Below are 5,377 nucleotides of genomic sequence, written 5' to 3'. Positions count from 1 at the left end.
TATAGTTGTTTTTGTCATGATTGTTGGATATTGCAGAGGTTTACATATAGACACAAAGCTGAAAAAATCAACTGGACTAGATTTCTAGCCAGAGCCCGAGATAGTAAATATCTCCGGCTCAACACCAGTCTGTCAGAACTGATGAAGTCTCTTGGATTAGAGGTGAAACGTCTTCGACCTAGAAATCTAGTCCAGTTGATTTTTTTCTGTTTTTTCAGCTTACTATGACCTGGATGACTGAGAATCTGCACAGACATATAGACACATACTGTATCTGTCATAGGCCATGGATGCTGTGGTGGCCAATGTCTGATGTGAACTAACTTAATTCAGGCAAATCGTTCAATTTCCAATGATCATTTTTTATTACAATAATTCTAAGCAGTTCAAGGATTTATTGCAAAAGTCAGTCAGTCAAGTCAGTCTCCCCTCTCGCTCCTGTTCTGTCTATCTTCAGTGTCCATCTATAGCATAACACACTACTTTTTAACCAAGACACACTTGAGCAGCAACTGTTTGCTTCCTGTACACTCCCATCCTGTTTAAGCTAAGTTCAGTTTTACGTCAGCATTATATCCTTTCTTCCAGGAATTGTTTGAGATGGCCAGTACACGAACCTCTAGGTTGCAAGTCTCCCCAGCAGGTCTCTGCCTTTCATGAACTTGAGGGTGAGCACACGAACATTTAAACATTTTGCACAAGGCTGAATTTATGCCCAAGTATCTACATTCACTGTAGCGTATTTCCTAAAAGTATTTGTATATGATTGTAATTTAGTATTTTTGAATGTTTTAAGTCATAAAATGTTTGTTTAAATTGAGTAAATTTAAGTGGATTAGGATGATATTGTCCCTGGGTGAAATTCACCAGGGTGATGTTGCAGGGTCTGAGTGTATCCCTTCTGAGTTGTGAAGACTCTCCTGCATCTTGACAGACTGCTGTTTCCTGTTCCTGCGGTAACCGTACTCAATTCCCGTTTTCTGTGCCTGCACTCTATTGTGGTTGCTTCCAGATTGTTTAGGGATTAAGCTCACTACTTTCTAGGTCTATCTGAAATTTTTTGAATGACAACATATCTGTTTATTTCCTTTAACTCTGACAGTATTCAGAAGTATTCAGATCTCTTACTTAAGTAAAAGCAGCAATACAGTGGAAAATAATCCATTAAAGCAAAGTCTTGCATTCAAAAATCTTATGTGAACATATTTAAGTAGCAAACGCAAACTATATTTAGATTATACAACTTATTATACTATTATGACTGAACAATTTGTAAGGACTATTTTAATGTTGCAGCTGCAGAGCCAATACTGTGTACATAGTATTAAATAGTTTAAGCCATAATAACGTATCACCTTTTATGCAAAGATCATCTGTCTTATATAGAAAAATATTAATCTGCAAAACCCTCACAATACTCCTGAACTTGGCACATGTATGTTTTTTACAGTTTGCCTCCATCATTGAACTGTTATCACCAGATAAATATGATGCTTTAAATGATGTCGCAGTGCTTTGTCAGTGATGTTTTGGCTTATAGTTTCGGTCAGTGATCACTTTTTATTTTTAGCAGCTGCGTTGGGTTTTATTACATATCTACAGTTATTATCTTGTGAATGTCCTGTGGGGGAAAAATTTCCTGTTTACCTGTGCTAAAATGAACCTTCAGTGAGTGTGAAATAAAAAGAACTGTGCGCTATAGAACTAAAAAAAACTATTTCAAACACATCAGTAAGCCACACTCTTGCAATGAGTGACATGTTCCTTCCTTACCATGAACAAACACACACTAATTTGACTCAAACCCAAACACAGTCATTCTTTGCTGAAATATCGCTGGCAAATGCACTAATTCCTTCTCTTTCAGTAATGTTTGTTAAAAATTACAATGACCAGCCACTTTAGAAAATTACTGAGCCTTTTAAAAATGAAACTATATATTTGCAAGCTTGTGTGTTGAGAGGTAGCCAATGGGCAGCCACAATTCCTTCTATTTCAGGGAGACATCTGTGTAGTTAATTTGGATCTGTAGATCTGTGAAGGAATCCCCCACCACACACACACACACACACACACACACACACGCACACACACACACACACACACACACACACACTATAGATGCCACATCAGGGCTTCATCTCTCCCGTCATGTATTGCCAGGGGTGTCTGGCCAGATATAATAGTGGAAAAAGCCACACCACTGTGCTGCATTTGGATGTTGTTATCTAAAACATGCCACAATCAAACCACCGGGAATAATATTTCACATGTAAGAAGTTATCTTACAATATTTTACTTTTACAAATGTGATGAATTTGAGGTATTACAATAACTAGGTTTACTAATACTTCTTTTAAGCTAATATAAGACTGTTTATACTAAGGTAAGCTATCTGAGGATTAGGTGACAAAAAATGATTTGTATCTTTAAAAGTAATACAACAGTAAGATACTATAAATTATATTTATCAGATATATCATTGTATCAGTTATTGTCTTAAGTCACCTTGTCTACTTTAAACTGTTTCATGACACTAATATAACATATTGTAAATTAGGGGTGTATTGAAATGTTAGCTATAAAAGCACACAGAATTACATACTGTGCACACTGCACTGCTGTTATTGCACTTCCGGTTAGATGCTAAACTGTATTCCGTTGCCTTGTACTTGTACATGTGTATAGGTTTCATAAAAGTATGTTGCAAAGACAGACACAGACAAGTTTAAAGAAAGGAGCGGATCCGTTAGTTTTTACATGGCCAGACCATGTGTGCACAGTTAGTGCCACTGGCTAATTCTTTCTATACGCTATAAATGCACCCCTGACTCTTGTCTGGATGCAGTTGCACACAACTACCTGCAACTCTGCACAACCATTCTAATACTGTATGTGCACATAAATAAAGTGAAAATATAAACGAGGAAAGTATGAACATTTCACTAGAAACATTCACAAAAATGGCAGAAACCTTAGAAAAGCCATATCAAAGAGAGACCCTCCCTCCTTGTATAGTGAGGAGGAGCGTGACTGACAAAACCTTAGTCACCATTAACCTGATTCAAGCTGTTGAACTTTGTTTTTGGCAGTGTTGGTGTGGTGTGTGTGTTCTGCCAGATTAACTCATGGTAGTTGACTATGTGTGCATAATGTGGAAGCAATTACCTGACAGCAACAATACAGTTTTTGTAGGATTGTTTTGTTTTCATTTTTCTAACTGTAATTTTAAAAATGTTTTGTTGCAAACAGCCCTTTCATTTACAGCCGTGAGAAAGGCCAGTTCTGATGTGAACATGGTCAGACATGGCCCAGCACTTCCATTGTTTGTCCAGGGTCATTAAAGACAACAAATGTGGTTTTGAGTACACATCATATTTTTAAAGCTCAAATAAAGATTGTTTTTACACCAAATAATAAAGACACTTTGCATACTTTAGATGGCCTTCACATCTCTGCCTGGTTATGTGAGAAGAAAAGCCAGCACAGCAGTAATATGTGTTGATGCATCAGATGATTTTAGCTGGACCAAATAACCTTTTGAGGTGTTTAGTAATTTCTTTCATTTTCAGTCCATATATGAGTGGATTAAACAAAGGATGGTACAAAACTATTTGTAATGTCATTACTAAATGTGCAGGTTTTGAAAATTTGGATTCCACTCGAGCTGTAATGATATCAAATGCACTCAAACAGGAGATACTGACTAAAACCAGCAGATGGGGTAAGCAGGTCTCTGCTGCTTTTTTCCTGACTTCTCTTGAGCTTCGATAGGCTATGATAAGTATTTTTGTGTATGTGAAAACTATGAAGAACACAGGTAGTACTGCCAGATCTAATAAAGCAACCACACCATATATAGTAATTACTCTTGATCCTACACAGTGAAGCCCGTATATTGCATTGTTACAAAATATTCCTTTTAAAGTAAAGTTACACAGTTTAGTTTGAGCACTCAGTATTGTTGGCACTGCAATCTGACATGCAGACACAAACCAAGCTAGAGCCAGGAAAATAATCACACTGATTTTCTTCATGATAGTTGGATATTGCAGAGGTTTACATATAGACACATATCTGTCATAGGCCATGACTGCCAACAGTAAGAACTCTGAGCTGCCTAAAAAGTAAAATATAAAAAACTGGAAGAGACAGGCTGAATATGATATGACTTGTTGTTCAGATACAACGTCAGTCAGGAGTTTGGGGTAGATACCGGTGCTGAAAAGAAGAGAGTTCACTAACAAAGCTGCAATGAAAATGTACATAGGCTCATGGAGGTCTTGGTGGTTCCAGATCAGGTACAAAACAGTAGAATTACTGCAGACTATTAGAATATATACTGTAAACATGATCACAAAATAAACACCTCCATATTTGTTAACTTGCACATACCCATCAAGAGTTATAGATGTAAGGTTTAAGTCATCCCCCATTTAAGTTGTCTATAACTAAATGCTGAAGAATAAAACAGGTAGATTACATGACCAGTGCACATGAACAGTAATTCAAAAAGAAGAGAAAGAGAACTGTCTGAGCCTGTGAAATGTTTTTATCAGACTCCTTCAGCCTCCATGGATCTCATTAAATTCCCCATGAAAATAGATTCTAATATGTGAGGAACTTCATCAAGCTATAGAATCCTGGTGTTCGAGGGACATTTGATCTTTGTACTCGACCATGTAGCCCATTATTCTGTCTTTACAACTCAAAATACCTGCTGCAGCAGTCCTCTCTGTTCCATGAGAACAGAGGCTGGCAGATCATTCTCTTTACAACACAGGTCATTCTAGATCCAATTCCAAAGGTCCTGCAGCCAGTGTTTATTGAGTTTGAATTTAAACTAGCTAGGCCTCTTTCTTTGTTCACAGGAAAACAACATCCAGCTCCGTGCATCAGGTCTGAGCTGGCAGTTGGTCTGGAAGAACATTTCAGTTTCCTGTTGCAGCCCCAGTCAGTGTTTCATTCGCTGTAAATTATTTGTACACAAAGCCCATTTCCACCACATAGGCCATTTTCCTTGAAGGCCTCCTCGGGGCGCTCTCTCAGTGTGTGTGATATGTTCATGTGCATCTGATATGTCAGTCAGATGTAAGATAGATTTGACAACTGTTTGACGGTTCTTAGTTTAACTTGTCAATTGAAACACATTTTTTATTTTTGAGTGAGACACCAGCTAAGAGGATGATTGTCTGGCAGGAGAATCCAGAAAATCTTGATGTAGCGTCTGTGACAATGTCTGGTGGTAAAATTAAATGTTAAATCGATACTTCAGCCAAATGTAAACTTGACCGTAAGAATGCACTTCCCTATGCACCATGTTGAGGTCAATTTAAAGTCACACAAATCAGAGAAACCCAAGGAAAGGCATATAAAG

The 5,377-nt window shown here is 37.5% G+C and overlaps 1 pseudogene; it reads right to left on the bottom strand.

Moving 5' to 3' along the window:
• Positions 1 to 3,436: 3,436 nt before the first annotated feature.
• On the bottom strand, positions 3,437 to 4,436 carry LOC109969641 (olfactory receptor 11A1-like; annotated as a pseudogene).
• Between the last annotated feature and the right edge of the window lie 941 nt (positions 4,437 to 5,377).

Source organism: Monopterus albus, unplaced genomic scaffold (genome assembly GCF_001952655.1).
Source record: "Monopterus albus unplaced genomic scaffold, M_albus_1.0 scaffold177.1, whole genome shotgun sequence".
Lineage (NCBI taxonomy): Eukaryota > Metazoa > Chordata > Actinopteri > Synbranchiformes > Synbranchidae > Monopterus > Monopterus albus.
The sequence above is the reverse complement of the archived record's forward strand: the minus strand, read 5'-3'. Positions and strand labels throughout refer to the sequence as shown.